General features: G+C 37.4%; 1 protein-coding gene across 2 annotated transcripts in view; it reads left to right on the top strand.

Moving 5' to 3' along the window:
- The window catches only part of CWF19L2 (CWF19 like cell cycle control factor 2), a 97,459-nt gene that overhangs the window by 40,159 nt on the left and 39,253 nt on the right, over nucleotides 1-18,047 (top strand). The gene's annotated exons all lie outside the window — the stretch shown is intronic.

The following is an 18,047-nucleotide window of genomic DNA, read 5'->3' as shown; positions in this document are numbered from 1 at the left end:
AAATGTAAATACTACTTGAATTTTCAGAAAAGCAAAATTAAAAAAAAAAAAAGTGAAAACATATTTAGCATGAGGCCTCTCTTTCTAGCTCTCTTTGTCCTGATGGCCGTTGATCCCACAGCTTGTGCTTTTACCAAGTGGTAGGTTGCTCTGCAACAGGGAGATTCCTCACTACATGGAGAAGCGCCAAGCTCAGTGATGCAAGAGTTTGGGCATTCAGTAGGATAAACTGACAAACAAGAAATAGTCTGCATCCTTCTGGCCTGACACAGGTCCTAATCTGTCACTGGGCTGACATCTAGAAAATGCACGAATAGTACAGGAGGAGCCTTGCTGAAAAAGAAAGGTGTTTTATAGACTTGGCTAGATTGGAAATACCATCTTGCTGCCCTAAAGTCTCAAAAGGCTTGACTTAGTAATTTCTATTCGTGAATATGCTATAAGGTAGTTACGATTTTTCTTTTTATCTTTTGTGTGCGTATCCATACTCAGTTTTGCACTCTTGTGTGCGTATTTACTCAGGCTGGGTCTGGGGATTTACAGGGCGTGTCCACTGCTTGTCATGCGTTCCTTTTAAACATGGTGGATAAAGATGTGAATATCCTTGGTCTCCCCTCTTTTTATTTTCCTCTCCTGTGGAAGTTTGACTAAGCCCCCACTGACCACTTTACTGTTGTGGTTGATATAAGCTGCTTTGGAAGACTGAAAGGATTTAAAACCAGGGCTCTTTCCTCTCTGAAGTACGCCTACCCTCATGAGTTCCGTGTTGGCTTTCTCTGAAGCTCAGGATCAGCTTACATATTTCTAGGCATAGGAGCTTGGCTTTTAGGTGTATTCATCTCAGAATGTGTATTTTTATGCTAGAGTCCATCTGTTTTGCAGAAACGATCTTTAGTTGATGGGAACCAGGACTGTTGACAGTGCTGCTGTTTTGGGCTTTCCATGGTTTGCCAATGCATAGAATCCCTTACAGATACAACAGGTCTGACGTCTGTAATTCTGCAAATGGTTAGTTCTTGAACTTCATCGTGCCAGAACAATATCAACCTCTTCACAACTTGCTGTAAAGTTGCTCAACTTCTTAGGCTTGCCAGAAATTGGCAACTCCCCAAACCATGGTGAAAACCTTGAAGTTTACTTCAAGTCACTTAGGTTTTAATTACTGCCAGTGCTTGCTTTCTAGAGGGTGAAGATCTTCCTGTGCATTTTAGAGGCTTGCTGTCTTGTGAATATGCCTTGCCTGGGCCTGTTTCATGGCTACTTCTAGCCTGTATTATGATGCTTTCGCGTGTGAGGAGTTCAGCAAAGCTGACAGTTGCTGTCCTAAGTCCTGTCCCTGTGATAGTTGCCAGGGTAGTCTTACTGGTTTTACAGCATCAAACTGATTTTGGACTGTTGGGATGCAAGCAGAATGGGTACTCCTGTGTGTCAAGGGCCAGCTGTATCACATTGCGGCTACAAACAACCGGGGTGTTCAGAAACCATCCTGTCACGCGAGAGCAGCTTATCTGTGAAAGTGTATTTGATACTGTAAGAATCAGTCCTGCTATAACGTTGACCACCAAAGTGACAGCCTCAAGCAGTTCAACCAGCTGTATTCCAAGTAAGATACCTGCAGCAGTTTCCACAGAAGTGGTTTTCCAAATGGATGTCCCATTGATCTCAAAGCTTGATAGCTTTGCCTCGACTACCAGTAACAAACACAAAGCATTTTGCTTCAAGCAGCGCTGGTTTATTCTGCCTTAAAGGGATCAAGAAACTAGAGACTGAAGGCACTGTGAAGTGGTAGCTTAAATCCTGGTTTTATTTTTTTGTTTATAAGTGAGAATAGAGGCAAACCTAGCTTTTATAGTTTGTTTGATTTGGACAAGAATTCTACCATAGGCAACCCCAGAATTACAGTACTCATGTTCGATGTTTAAAAACCTTGAGTACATCAGCTGATGTATTTTACCAAGCATAAAGGTCCTGGTAAGACCATTTTGCTGCTGGTTTTCCTTTTGGCCAAAGTTATCTGTAGTTTTAAGACCCGCTGTTTGTAATGCATTTGGGCACTGCAAGTAGAGATTGCCAGCTGAGAGAAGCCAAAAAGCATGAATGTATGTCTTTCCAAACGTAGAATAGCAAGAAAATTGTACAAGATACTGAAGAATAAAAGTCCTGAGTAAGCCCACTTGGGTAAGTTTATAGCCAAAATGTATCCTGGGGAAGAGGATTGTTGTTGTTTTCTTGTTCAGTTTTTTCTTTGTTCTTGGTTATTGTGGCATTTTTAAGCTTTCATAAGGTGAACAACCACAACGTTACAGGTTTTCTGTGTATGAAGGTATCCCAGAGTAAAATTCAGTACAGGCGAAAACATTTTTGGATTCTCTTGATATAAAATAAAAAGACCCAAAACAACAGTAACTTTCTCTTAAACCATTTTTTAACAGTATTGAAGTGTTTCTTTTATGCACTACTGGCTCTTATTTTGCTTGTCTAACATTTGATTTGTTTTCAACTGCTAGACTTCCATGTGTCCAAAGTGCAGAAAAGATGAAAATTTATTAATTGAGCCAGTCTTAAATTGTTTGTGGCTTTTGAGTAGCTTTAAATGGATTTTTTTTGCTTGAATTGAGATATGATTTTTCCAAGAAAACTTAAGTGGCTGAAGAGGGTCGTTTTTAAATATATTCCTCCTGAAGGCATGAGTAGCTGTTATCTTGCTTTTTTTGGTACTTCAGGAAAAATATTAGGGTACTTTTTCCACCTCTCATTTCAGTGTGTTATGCAGTTTTACAGATACAATGAGTGGGTGTTCGTCTCTTCTCCCGAGTAACTAGTGATAGGACTTGACAAAATGGCCTCAAGTTGTGTCAGGGGAGGTTTAGATTGGATATTAGGAAAAATTTCTTTACTGAAAGAGTTGGAAGAGGCTGCCCAGGGAAGTGGTGGAGTCACCATCCCTGGAGGCGTTCAAAAAACGTGTAGATACGGCACTTCAGGACATGGTTTAGCAGACGTGGTGGTGTTGGTTTGATGGTTGGACTTGATGATCTTAGAGGTCTTTTCCAACCTTAATGATTCTATGATGTTGTTTGGGGATGTTGGTTCACTGAAGTTGTTTCATTTTTTTTCCACATTTTTTTTTCCCCTACATCATTTTCACATCATTTTAAATATTTAATTTCTCAATTTCACTTTTTCCTACTTCTTTCCTGTAGTTAATTTATTTGATAAAATACCTAATCTATAAATAAATAAATAAAATACATATATGTATGTGAAACCTAAATAGAGGATAAGTTTCTTTTTAGTAGTCATTGAAGTAGTGTGCTATTGTATTTTTCTAGTTAGTTGTGGTAGAAGGGCTAAGAAGCATTGCTGTTTTCGGCTTAATGCCTGAAGAATGCAGTTAAGAAAATACGAGTTTTTTGCTATACAGTACACAGAAGGACTGTGAGAGGACACCGCCTGTATCAGGCTGCTGTAAGTTGGGAAACCTCCTTAGTAGCAAGGCTTTGTGAAACAAAACACCAGACTAGACAGGAACATAGTTGGAGGTAAAAGATAGATTTATTAATATTTCTTCTCTTTGCACCTCTAAATAAGTCAATATCTGATATCCTTAAGTTCATGACGAATATTTTCTGTCTTGGTAACATTAAATAAACGTTCTGATCCTAATTTTTTCCAGTTTGAAATGTGAAATTGGATCAAAATAACAGTTTAAGCACTCTAGACACTGGACAAGCCTGACTTTTGCCACATGGGATTAGATAGCTCTCATGGGGTAGAGACCGTGTGTGTGGCGTAAATGGAAAGTCTGTGCCGAAAAGCACAGGATGCCTAAAAGCGCAAAATGCCTAGGTGTCTCAGCTGGTTTTGTGTGCTCAGCTTCAGTGAGAGAGACGTTGGTGTGTCTGAATGTAACATCCTGGAAGGCCGTAGAGGGACGTTACCTGTGTGGTGTGTCTGTCACACGCGGTGCGGGTGCCCCAGCTTGGGCAGAGCCCCTCGGTTGTTCACTGCAGGTTGCCTTAAGCTTATACATTTTAGTAGGATTACAGTTAAATTGGGGCATCTGTAAAGTGAGATCTGGGGCCTTACAGGCTATCGTGCTTAAATATGTGACTCACGTATATACAATTACAATGCCTGCATATGCAGAGACCCTTTTTAAAAGGATGAATTCAGATGTAGATTGTGCTTGTTTTGTCTTTACATTTGAGCAGGAGGCAACTTTCAGAGTCTATGGAAATCCAAAAACTGGGTGAACACGCAAAAGTGGCGTTTGGGCTGTATGAAGGGACTAACCCTGAATTAAATATTTTAATTTCATTTGTGATAGAATTAAATGATGCTCATGTTCAGATGCTTACGTCTAAATGTCATGAGCATTTTGAGAAAAACAAAGTTGCACTTTGAGCCCTAGTGAAACTGTGTAAGAGAAGGCTGCTGGACCATAGAGTTTCTCAGTTAGGACAGGTGATGAAAATGGGTGCTTATTGAATGTAAGGAGACAGCAGAAAATTGTGGAGACTTCAGCATTAGAAAAATAACTTCGGGTGTTCATGGTTTACCTCTAAGTAGAGTTTGTATCTGTTACTTGAAAGTGCTACACAACTCTTGATGTGAGTGCGCTGGTTATGAGGATGTTACCTCTGCCAGTGTCATTACCAGTATTAATTACTGATGTAATTTATGCTTTTATTTTGTAGTTCTATTTAACAAAGTATATCTGGAATATTAGTGTTTCTTTGAGGCACGTCATTTTCAGTGGCGTTTGGTGGTACAAAAATTGTGAGGTAAAAAGTTAAATGAGCAAGAGGCAGACTGAAAACAAAGGGAGAAAAGGTGATTCTTCACAGCATGATTGCTCCAGGATGTTGTGGAGATTGGAACATTAAGGAGATTCAAGGAGAGACTGTACAAATTCATGAAAAATAAAACCCTTGAGGACTATACAGAAATGATGTCTGGCTCTTCATGGCTGAGTCGCAAAGGTTTGGAGGCATTTTTTCTTTTTGTACTCTTCGTTAGGCATTTACTTTTGGTGACTGCTGAAGAAGGCATGTTGGGCTTTGGTTTGATCCAGTATAGCTACTTTTATGTTTCAATCCGCATGTAGGAAGAGTTCTTTATGACAGTTCTAAATAATTGAAGATTTGCATTATTTGTGTGCTTTGCATTTTTGATTTTTTTAGGCTTTTTCCGATCTTTTGTCATACTTCCATGAATAATAGTTCCTGCATAAGAATTAGAGTCAAATCTGCTAAATGAAAACAAGTTTGCTTTTGTGTTGCTACCAACTGACTTAATTGTGTTTGTGGTTTTTAATCAGGAAATATATCGACATGATACAAAATCAGATAAATCTAGACTCAGTTCATGGTGATGGATGAATGAAGTATAAGCGTATGCATCTTTTAAAACTATTTTCAATTCCCAACTAAGTGTGGCCTCTGAGAAAAAAACTTCCTCAATGCTAAGCCTGTTACTGTGTTCCATAGCACTTAATCTGTATGCAGGGAACAGACAGTAGTCTCTGCTGAGCAGTTGCTAGAGACAGTTCTTAATAATGATTGTGTTTAAAATACAAAATTAATACAGAATTGAATGAAAGGTAGAAGGTGGTACATTAAGCAAAATGACATGGTAGAGGATATACTATTGTAGAGCATCTAAAAGAAAGGAGTGAAGTTCTGAAAGAGTAGAAACACAGGCTTTTCTGTCATACATTTGAGAAATTGTAAGGAAAACATGAGTTATTTCAGCATAGAAAATCTTCATTTGAATAACTGAATTTTCTATGAAAGTCCATCAGGTCTAGTATGATTCATTTAATAAATATATTTAAAGCATAAGGAATAAAACAGTGGTTGAGTATATATATATATATACACACACACTATATATAAAATATAAATATATATATAAATATATATATTCTGCAAGATGTATATATTCCTCAAGACAGAGCAAAATACTTGGAAAAAAATCTTCCAAAGTTTTTCTGATAAAAGATATTTGGTGCTTCTGTGAAGCCTCTTGGGCATGAAAGGTTTCTGTAGAGCAGTAGTCTTCAATTCTGGTAGGCACTGTGTTTCACTTTACAGTAGGCATCTGATTGACATGATGCTGCTTTGAAAGAGAAAGCTTTTTCTAGACTACCTGTTGGCTGTGTAAGAATACCATTCTCCAGCCTATTGCTTGTGCATCTCAGGTGGAGAAGGTTTATAGTGCAAGAAGTGAATTTAACTAGTTTTATGGCACAAGTAGGGCTCATCTTTTAGTGAAAACCTGCACAATATCAAGAGCTTCATGTACTTTAAATGCTTCTGCTTTTATTGTTTAATTATTCTTCCTGTGTATAAATAAGAAGGATGATTATTCTCCAACACTGCCTCTTATAAACTACATCTGAGCACAGATTTTGATGTATTGAAAGGTCTGATGGTTAATTTGAGTCCCCAAGATGCATAGAGTTCAGACTGAGACAGAATTCTGGGGCACCTAGCTCAGTAAAAGGTGGGGTTTTTTTTGGTTTTTTTTTGTTTTTTTCGTTTTGAAGAATGAACACCACTTTTGGAAAGGAAACTGAATACAACAGCTTGGCTTATACCTCAAATCCTATTTAGAATAAAATAGCATCCATTGCATACCTTTATATATAGTTCAGCATTAAGAGAGACAGGATGGTACATGCTGGGTCGTTACTCATGGAAATTATTTTCAGCACAGTTGTCATCCTGAGGCAAGTAAACCATATGACATTAGGAGTAGCTGAGAGGAATCAGTTGTGGAACAAACCTGAAATAATGTTTTTTTTGGTTCCCACAATGATAACAGGGAAAAATGCAATGTTTATTTATTTCATGTGTTTTCAAGATTGGCCTTTCAAAAATAGCTTAAAAAAGGCAGTGATTCCTTGGAAAAAGAGCCAGTTGTCTACAAGTAAAATGATGTGTTTGTGTATGTACGTCAGTGTTTGTGTATATGTGTGTATACATGTAAAATTTAGGTAGTGATTAATACTTTGAAATAGAAAGCAAAGGAAAGAAGAAAAATAATCAGTGCTTCTGATGTGTTTTTTTTTTCTTTAAAAAAAACCTAAACCCAACACCAACCCCCCAAAAACCCCTAAATCACCCAGAAAATTAACATTATAAATTGCAGGTGTGCCGGTATGTTTAATTTTAATTTGAGAATCGAAACTATAAACACAGATATTTTCCTGCAATAAAAACATGTGGTTGTCAAAATTTACCGGTAACATGTTTTAATAACACATGGTTGAGTAGCCTTTCATTGTGACACATCAAATGCAGAATTAAACACAGTTGTAGTAATACTTTTAGAATTATAATATGTAAAATAATAATTTAAAAAAATATTTAAAACTGGTTCTTGAAAAATGTAACTGAGACACTTGTATAAAAAATAGAATGCTTGGGATTAATGATCCTCCCTAAATGCACAATAAAAAAATCTGTGATTTCAGTTGGAGCTTCAGATGGTGGGGAGATGCAGCAACAGATGGCTCTTGGCCTGTTTACTCTCAGACGTTTTCAGCTCATCATAATTTCTAATTCCTGCTGTTCCATCACACTTGAATCTCATCTGTAGGATGGCTGTGCCATTCTTTCTTCAGGAGAAGTTTGTGTTTTCCATACAAAGACTTGACTAGCTCTAACTGGAAGAGGGAATAATAAAGTGGGCGTACTTTTGCAGAACAACTTCAATATCATTAGTGCATACTTTTTAAAAATAATAGGTATATGCAGTTTCTGGTGAGTGTATTTCCTGAACACTTGTTGATTCCAGTAAGAGAAGATTATGCAATTATTTATAGGACAAAAGCGTATTAAGACAAACTATCTCAACTTCCTGAATTTAATTTATAGGAAATTGTTTTTTGCAATTAAAAAGTACTGGATAAATTGTATCAGCAATTAAATGATGTAAAATATCTTACTGTTTCCAATACACATAACAGGTATAAAAGGGCAGAGCAAGTAAAGCTTCTTAAGAGTTTAAACTGATAATACAGAAGCTCTGGAGTATGCTTTTGACACTGGAAGCAAAAGGCCTTTCCAGGCCCCATGCAGCACTTGTAGTTGATGTTCCAGTTTTTTCGGCTCTGCTTGTCTTCTAACACCAAGTAGAATTTCTGCATAGTTTAATGGCTGTTTCTACCCTGTCACTCTATTTGCTCAGAGTGAATTCAGTTTTTAACAAGTTTGACACCCCTACACCAAGAAAACACATAAACAAAAACATTCCTGGAAAGCCTTTCTGGTGTAGTAGATACTTCATAGTTGAAATGGAAAGGTAGAACCTCACTGATGCTGCTCTTGGTCCTTGCACATCCTTAATAGACACATGGTAATACACCTTTTTGGATTTCAAACAATTTATGTGTAAAACCAGTTATAATGGTGTGAACCATTAATAAATAATGTATTTGGGATGTTTATAGCAGTGAAGCACAACTATTGTGTTCAAAATGAGGTCTTGAAAGGGGAATTTGATCAGCCAGTGACTGTCGGGACCACCTGGTCTTTAGTGTAACCACAGATTAGGTCTCATTAGCCATTGCTGCCGCCATGAAGCAGAAACATTTTCTAGAAACAGGCTGTTTAAGAGGAGCAATTAAACTATGCACCCATCTTTCTGAAAAGGGTGAAGACACTTGGCTTTTGGCCAGCACATCTGGATAACGACACACTTTCAGCTGGCGTGGTTTGTGTATTTGTACATGTGGGGTTTTTGCAGAGGTTCTTCGCGGGCGCAGCACTAGCAGCTGTGGAGAGTGGGGCTCTCCACCTGTGTCTGCAATGGGTGCGCCGCTGCCAAGGTCTGTGTTAGCTTTCCCTTTCGCTTCTGCCTTTTGGCTGGGAGAAGTTGCCTCTCGGTAGGATGATGTTACAGTCTCATTGCTTTTTTGAGTCTTTGGCTTTTTTCTGAAGTCTCCCAAAGTAACAGCAGTGATAATGGCTTGAGGGTATGGATGTACTTGAGTAAAAGCTTAAAAGGATGCAGAGTTGAACCTTTGTCTGCAACACCTAATTGTCTGCATTCTTTCTCTACCTTTTTTTTTTTTTTCAAGGCCCTTTTCTACATGTACTCCTTTAATAATAATTTTTTAGATTGGACTGCTTCTCTTTCTAATAAAAATGCATGATTAAGCTCCCTTATATGCCTGAATTACTATTTTTGCTTGGGTTAATCTGTTGCTTTCAGTTTGAATATTATCTTTTCTGGTACTGCACTCTCTGAAAATGCCTCATATACCAGAACTAGGGTGTATTTCTTTTCTAGATAGTGAATACTGAGACCAGAACATTTTTGAAATCTCTTGCAGTATTTTTACTGGAGTTTCATACTTACTTGTTACTAAATTTTTGTATTTACTTGAGTAAATGCTATTTTTATTTACATGTACCAAATTTCTGCTTCTCACCTTCTTGTTCTTGTATTACATTTGACATTGATAAGTCCACAGATTCTTGCTTCATATTAAGAGTAGATCTGCTGCAATACCTTTCTTTTTTAGGGTGTGAGTGTATATGTTTTGTATCAGATGTTCTTGCTATAGAAGCAAGCCTTCTAATAATTGCATTTTTTAATATTTTGTGACATCCCATTACCTATAGTGACTCACTGATGCAATGGTTAACTGCCTAACCATTTCAGAGTGTAGCTAACAATTTAAAATACCAAACTGCATCTTTGGACCTTTTTTTAAGGTTGTATTTGCATTGTAATATGGCTTGCTGACATCCAATATTATTGTTAAGTTAGACTTAATCACTGTAGTTTTCCCCATTAGTAGGTACATCACTGGACACATTGCAAGCTGCTGTAACTTACACATTACTAGTTCCAATCTTACTTCCACAATCCGGCACTACGACTCTTACTGAATTTGATTGGAGGTTTGTATGCATTTCCTTTCTACTCACGAGATACTATTCTGATCTCCCTGTCTCAGAGGTGCTCTAAGAAAACAAGTACTGAGAGTGAACAGAAAAATTTTTGAATGCTGGGATGATTGGAGGCATTCAGTGTAAAGAGGAGATGAATAAGAAGGTCAGGTTAGTTATTCTGAGTAATAAACAGTTTAGCTAAAATACCCTTTTTCATATTATAAGAACAAAGAATTATTGAATTTAAAGGGCAACTGATTTTTTTAGCAATAAGATGAAATTATGTTTTTATATAACATGTTAGTAACCTGAAAGAAAGGATAGAGACCAATCAATTAGTGATTATCCAAGTACCTAATCCTATTATAATAATGAATGTTTTAGTTTATAAGTGGGAGCTACGGGGTTTTTTAGTTGTGTGGGGTTTTTTTTTGTCTTATGCTTTATACATAAACTTAGCACTACCTGATGAATATACTCTTTTGTAGGCTAGTGCATTTCTGTGTTACAGCCTGTATTAGATATTCTGATGCTTCTCCTCACTCTTAAGTGCAAGGTCCTGATCATGGCAGAACAGCTTTTTGATCTTGTAAAACTTTTTCTTAATCCTATTTCTCTATTATCTTAATCCGTTTTGAAGTTGTAATAGTGATTCTTATTACTATGTTTACTGAGTCTTTCTTGAAATACTAATATTTTAACCTAGGTTGAAGTTTGCTTTTGCTTACCTTCATGCTGCTCTTTCCCTTAATCTTATTTTTTTTCTGCTGTAAGAAATCCAAATCAAAGATATAAGTTTTATACAGTGGACTGCTGTTACAGACCTGTGACTGGTTTAGTTTCATCTTACTGTGAGATCCAAGCTTTGGTCTTGCTATAGAGAGTAGTCTACCTGCTGATGTTATAGGCATTACCTTGAGGTGGACAGTTCGATTATTCACAGTAAATGACAGACCCTGAAGGGTAGCTTCGATGCTTTGGCCCTTACGTTGCATGGGGGCTCCAGGTAGTGACTATGTGGAGCTCCTCGGTGGGGAGAGGTGCTCTTACAAGTAGCCAGCACTCAGAGGCAGACTGCTCCTTCTGACTGGGATTGACTCATCCTTCTGATAACTGTGGTGATCGTGTGTAAACACAGACTCAGAACTGAACAAAAGGGTCACTGAAATGAGATAAGAAAGAGTAATTTTAAAGAATAAGAGACAGCAGATGGAACAAATAGCTGTGTCCAGCACACTGAGACGTGCTAGATGTTTTCTAGCCACTCGTTTGATATTAGAATATAAGGACAGACTTTTCCAGTAGAGGAATAAGGCAATATTCAAAGCATTTGTATTAACCGCAGACTGTAAGAGAAAAGAAACAGGTTGTATGCTTAGTCCAGTATCCAATTTGTCTGTAGTGTTTGCTTGTAGAGGTTTGTTCCTTGCTGAAGACTATTGCTGAGCTTTGTTGTTCCTTCATTACACTGTGCTTGTACCACTTCAGTGTAGCTCTCGGTAGATCATTGCAGCCAGCTCTCAACTCACGCAGCATGCAGCTTTTTGTTGGCTCAGTAATTAAAAAAAACATGTTTGTTTTTCCTAGCTCAAGTTGCTCCCTATCCCACAATATACCGATTGTTAAAATACATTTTATTCTCTTCAGATATTAACATTGAAAACCAGTTCCAATTGAGTAGATCCTATCTCGGATGCTTGGCTTGCTTACTGGCTTTGTTCAGCTACTCCAGTGTCTGTTCCCGGAATTAAGCTGTGCACCTGTGGCAGAGCTTTTCCATTTCCTCCTCCTGGATTATGGAACAGACATCATCTCTGGGGAGTGCAGAAATCTTATTTAAAACTTAATTTTGTTTATTTATGTATTTAATTTGAAGCATTTATCATTCAAAACCAGACTTGTCTGCTTTGTTTTGTTCAGTTCGGTGTTATCACTGTATGGTGGTTTGTACGTTTGGTGAGAACAACTATGTACTTTGCATATTTAATTGGCCTGAAGTGAAAATTCATGTTCCTTGGTTAATGGCAACAAACAATTCCCCTTTTCTTCTGTAAATACACACTATCTTTGTTCTTTTCAGACTGTAAATTGTATTGTTTGTGTATCAGTCATCACAAGATTCAGGGATAGTGACTGAGCCCCTTCTCCAGTTTCAATTTTGACATTTAATAATATGTACTGTAGTATAATATGTACTTAATGTATATTTTCAATCCTATGTTGTACTTATCATCAGATAAATATATAATTGTTAATAATTATTATGATCTACCAACATTTCTGTTTATAATACAGGTTAATATGTTTAATACTTATTAACATTTATTTAATAAGTCAATTCAGAAACTTCAGAGATTTAAAGTAAGCTATGTAATGCCATGCCACTGTGTGAAGAAATAATATACTCTCCAATTATTAAAAGCAAGTTAAAACAGAAGCAAAAACCCAGACTCAGTGAATCTATGCATCAGATGCTGAAAGATAGTTACTGCCTCTTTTACAAAAAATGGTAACAGTTCCTGGGAATATCTGTAAGGTTTCCTGGACGATTTGACAGTTTGTTGGTAGGAAAGTAGTTACTGCATTCTTGTGCTATGCTGAATGGTGCACAGGTGTTACTGTATACCATGTCATATAGTCGTAGGAATGCAACTCTATAAATGTGTGAAGAAAACACCAGCAGATAAAATGAGTTTTAAGTACAGTCTTTCAGTTAGATGGGTATCCACACTCCTTTAAATCCTTTAGAATAGTCTTAATACTTCTGTGCGTCATGCCTTTTCCCTGCAAAGGGTCTTTCCCAGTACGCCACGTTTGCTGAAGTGTGGATGAATTCTGTTCTTTATTACACTTGTGTGAGTTTGTCCATTACAAAAGTTAGATGCATCGCCCCGCAATTCCCAGAATCAGCCTTTGGCACATTTAAAAAGTTTATGTTGTACTTGCCACGCTCCATTGTTTTTGTACTGACTTATTTAAGTGACCTAATGCATGCTGAAGGATAAGGACATTACGTATTGTAATTCTTTTATTTTCTAGTGAAAATCTCTTCAAAGCAGCTTGCTTGATAACTCCTTTTACTGGTATTTCAATTTAAAGGTGATTCCTAAAGTTTATTCTGTTTTTAAAACAAACAAAAAAGTTGAATGGGAAAGTCTTATATGTAGGATGCAAACAATTAATTTATTATTCAGATGTCATCTTTTGATACTGCTATAATCATTTGATCATCTTTTTTTTTTCTGCCAGAAAGATTTCTGCTTCTGATGTGTTTAGAAATAGCTTTAGTATTTGTTGTAAGATCCTTCTCAGTATCAGTTTTTGCCTTGCCTTTTTATGTTAATAGAATGAACTTTCTATATTTATGCTGTTTTTAATTCAGTTCTGTTTAGACATGATTTTGACTTCTGAAAGATGTCTTTATCTCTAATAAGATCTTTAATCTTCTGAATCATGCCTGGCGTATTTGATCTATTGCGTTCATCCTGGTTCGTTGTATGCATTTAGTTCTAGTCTCTAACGTGACTGCACATTAGTCTTCGTGCTGTCTATAATTATGTTATCCTTTTATCTGTTCTTTTTAATTTCTGTTTGATGGACCACTTCTTTATTTGTACTTTGTCTTCTATAAGCTAAGCATCGCTGTAGTTTTTTTGCCTTTTCCCTTTCTTTGGAATATTAAGTCTAAATATGTTATGGTCAGTCTCATATGCCTGGTGTCAGGCCTCTGGACTCCTTGAAATTAAAAAAAATCCCAACAAATCACCTCACAAAAGGCACAAAAACCTGTCAGCTGGAGGATTCCAACTCAAAGAATTCAGGATGTATTATATCTAAATGTTTATCATTTCATCTTGTGTAAACAGCAGCCTGCTGATAACTCTCTTTAGAACTTGCTAATGCCCTGCTGTCTTCCTCTGTAGTTTCATTGTACACATCTATGGTTCTTAGTAGTTTTCTAGCCCTTCTTGGTTTCTAAAAAAATGAAAATATGAAGATGATTCCATATTTTTCGTAGGCAACTATACTCTTGTTCTACAGTCCTTAATGTTGGAAGAACCTTTCTAATACCTACCTTGCATTTCTTCTGCAATTTAAACCATTTTGTTTTCCTCCTGCTCATCACATATTCTGTTTGCCAAACCCTTTTGAGTTTTTGCAACCTACCAACATGTGTTCCCTAATTTTGCCTTCTCTTCCAAGTCTTTTTTTTTTTTTAATAAATTTTTCTTGTCCTTTAGTCGTCATTCTTGCTTTTTTCCAATTTGTCTCCTCGTAAGTTTGCATCTTTCTTGAAGTGTAATGCCCCAAACAGGGTGTTAGGCTATCTGAAGTCTTGTATGTGGAAAAATGGAAGTATTCCCATGAAAGTCAGCTTATACTGGTATACATCTTGTGTGTATGTTCCAGTGTTAGGCTTCCCCCTGCCCCCGAAACCATAAGTTTACTTGGTTTCTGAACCATTCTGCATCTCCAGGATCAGGGGATTCACCTGGAGAAAAGATCATATCTGGAGAGGACTACTTCTAAATCAGAAGCTTAACAGCAGCTTAGTATTTAGTGGCAGCTACTGAGTTTTATATCATACTAAAATAACAAAATGTTCTAGTGATATGTTCAATTGTGGATTGCTTATTGGTAGAATAAATAGACAACTTTGAAAGACATCACAGGACAACATTTATCAGGAAGCTGAGAAAGTGATTTTTGAGGCAGAACTAGAGTGCCTGTAAACAGTAAGAAGATGAGAAGGAAACATGGCTATTTATGTGGATGATCATTAAACATGGAAATAAACATTGGTATCTGTATCAACATGATACTTAAAAACATTCCAGAAGGATGTCCGAAATCATACTTCTGAGTCAGAAGTTCATCATCATTTATGGGCAGCTTTGGTAGTTTTACTTCTCTCAGTCTGTAAAAGGCCTTTTTACAAAAAAAAATAGGATTTAGGTGTTCAATTACTGTATTTTATTTTTGCTTGATCTTGAGCCAGATGTTTTAAGTTTTGTAGCAGCCAACAGGGGGTGTGGTATTTGAAATGAAACAGTTGACCCTCCGGAGGATGAAAACTTAGTGAAGAATTTGATTATCAGATGCATTAAGAGAAAGGGGAAACATTGGAGTGGGCACAGAGGCAGCTCTGTTTTACGCGGTTTCTGCCTCTGCCCCAACCCATTCCGTGGTTCAGATCCAGAAGATACTCTGCTGCTGCTTGTATGTTAGTGTGTTGGCATGCGGAAACAAGAAGACGAAAGAAAGTGCAACTGTTGTTAGGATCGAACATTGTGGAGCCTGTCTTCAAAGGCACATAAAGTCTGTTTTTCAATGGCATCTTTTTGAAATGTCTATATTTTATAAATTTTAGTGAAGATACTGAGGACTTGGGATGGATGTTTTAAAAAGGAATTAGATGCTTGTAAGTTGACATGAGACTCTGACATTTACCGTTCTGTGCAGTTGCTGAGCAAAGCAGCATTGCTGTTGTAATGTCTGCTGTTTTTAGTGATTTATCTTTATGAAAAGTCATGTATAGAATGAGGTGAAAATTTAGAGACTGGGAATGGAAAAGGTGCAGTGATTCCTTGTGGAAAATTTCCATCCCTTTTCTTGTCTCAGAAACACAAAGATGTGGGGTGGGAGGGATCCGATTCACCTGAAGTCAGCATCTTTTTGGAGACTCCGTAGGGGCAGCTGGCCCTGTCACAGTTTTCAGTGAATAATTTAACAAGTAACCATTTCTGAATGGTCCTGTTTGTGTGAAATCCCCAGCCAGGTGCATCTCTTCACTCATTCAGCTCCTGTTACTTGTCACCCCTTCTGCATGTGGATTCAACGCATCCTCTTGGGAGAGCTGCCAAATCCCTGCTTGGCCACGTGGGCTTGGTAGGTTGGGGACAAGGTGGTTTTTTAACTCTGCAAAGGTCTGTTTCATTTCAGACTAATTAGCAGCACTCTGGATTTTATTTTTTTTTTGAGTTTTCACTGCAACATCTGTGGCTATGTCTTCAGCTTCCAAACTTGTAGAGTTATCCAAGTCTTGAAAGAACTAGGGCATTTGTCGTGTTTTCTGTGATACATTCTTTTGGTGTTAACTTCGTCTTTACTTTCCCTGTCTGCCGTGTATAAATTTTAAAAAATATTCTGTGTTTCCTTTCTACCTTTTTGTACTCCTTTCTGCATTTTTGTACTGCTCTTTTATGATCTTCCTCTACATGATTATCTTGTGTTAAGTCTAAAGTATTTAGCCTGTGAGTGTATTTATCTTTTCCACCATTTTTGTCTTACCAATTTTATGCTTATTTCAACCAAAAGTTGCAGATGGATGTATTTCTTGTTGTCAAATGAAGTACTCCTTAGGAAGCTTCCCCCCCACCCTGCATTCTGTTTTTTAAACCTTCACTTTTTCTTTGACTTTTTCCCAGCTCCTTCAACGGTTGGAAGTTGTTTCTACTCTTTGTCACAGTACGGAGCTTAGCTAAGTCATAGGTTGTTTAAGCGTTACAGTATTCACAAATGTCTGCCTGTTTTGTTCGGGGTTTTTTACAGGCAGAAGGAAATGACCAGTGCCCTAGCAACTTGTATCAGTTACCTCTTGGTTATTATGACCAGAATGCTCTATTTGCATTTATATCCCATTTAAAACTGTGCTGAACATCCTGCTGCTTTTCCTTCATGTTGTATTCTTTCTCCACCCTGTTGTCCTTTGTCTTTGCTCATCTAATGCTGAGTGGGGTTTGTTGTTGTTGTTATGTTCTCAAATTAACAGTGCTTTTAATGTTGTAGCGATAACTAGGTCTCACACCTGGCTGAACAGAATAGTGTTGACATGAAAACAGTGTCCCATCTGATTGTCTCTAGCCAGGTTTGACCTTTAACATGGCAAGTGTGGGGTGAAGGCACACACCTTTTTTCTCCTGTTACGATGAATCACCTTGTCTCCCCCTCCCAATAGTGAGAAAACCCCTTAGCTTGTGAAAAAGTAACAGCTGAGGCAGGTATCTGGCTGGTGCTGGCAATAAGTAGTGTTGTATGTATATTCTCTGAAAATAGCATTATTGTTACTGGAGCCAGACCAGTGTTGGACATCTTGGTTTGCTTTGCAAAATGAGATTTGCCTTTGGTGATACAGAAGAGAGAAGTTTGGCTTATCTAGACAGCTTTTTGGTCCGTAACTTCTACCTTTGTGTGACTTTTCTTGGTAAAATATAATTAAGCCATTGAAGCTAGCGTACTTCAGTATCTAGAGAATTTTCAGACTTATTTGAGGTTTCTGGGACAAACTTTCGTTAGGCAAGGATGGCAGATGCAAAGCAGACATCAGTTGTTTGGTGGAAGACAGCTTCAAATTGAGATTAATAAAGTTGTTTATAAAATTTGACAAAGGCTGTCGTAATATGACCAGATTTAGTGATCTCCCCATTATTTGCTCTAATTTTATCAACTGATTTAACTAAACATCTTTGTAGTGTAATCAAGAAGCTCTCAGGCTTTTTATTTTTTTTATTCTTAATCTTTTCAGAAAGTTTAATACTTATTTTTCTGGTGAAGAATTTCTGCCTTTTAAAATTTTTATGTATGTGTATATATATATCTTTATTGAAGTCTGAGAATACCCCTATGAAGTAGGAATGTACTGTTGTCCCTGTTTGGAGGTAACCGAGCTGACCTTACACTTGACAGGACGTCTGTCATCTAAACGGACGTCTGTCAGCTGGAAGGGTAGTAACTTCCATTCCAAATGAGAACATAGTTGGTGGGAGCAGATGAAGGTGTGGGAAGACTGACGGCTAGGTGCAAAAAAGGAGTGATATGGAATGGCACTTAGCACTCCTGTGCTTTACTTGTAGGCACCTGGCAACGGTAGTGTAAGCTGCAACTGTAAGTACCTAGAACTGGAGTTTGGAGTAGCTAAAGTGTAATGAAGTATGTAAGCAGTCATCTGGGAAATAGATATAGTCATTCTGCTCCCTGGTGTTTTGTCTGAAGGACTGGAATCCATGGGATAGCCTTCATCACTGAGCTATGTGATAATACTCCATTTTTTGTCCATGCTGATAAATTCTGTCCGGCTTAATTTGTGCTCCATGTTTATTCTTCACTCCTGCTGTACAGGTATTCCAGGCCCCCTCC

The sequence above is a fragment of the Opisthocomus hoazin genome, chromosome 1, assembly GCF_030867145.1.
Source record: "Opisthocomus hoazin isolate bOpiHoa1 chromosome 1, bOpiHoa1.hap1, whole genome shotgun sequence".
Lineage (NCBI taxonomy): Eukaryota > Metazoa > Chordata > Aves > Opisthocomiformes > Opisthocomidae > Opisthocomus > Opisthocomus hoazin.
Note: the sequence above shows the minus strand (reverse complement) of the source record. Positions and strands in the feature narration are given on the sequence as shown.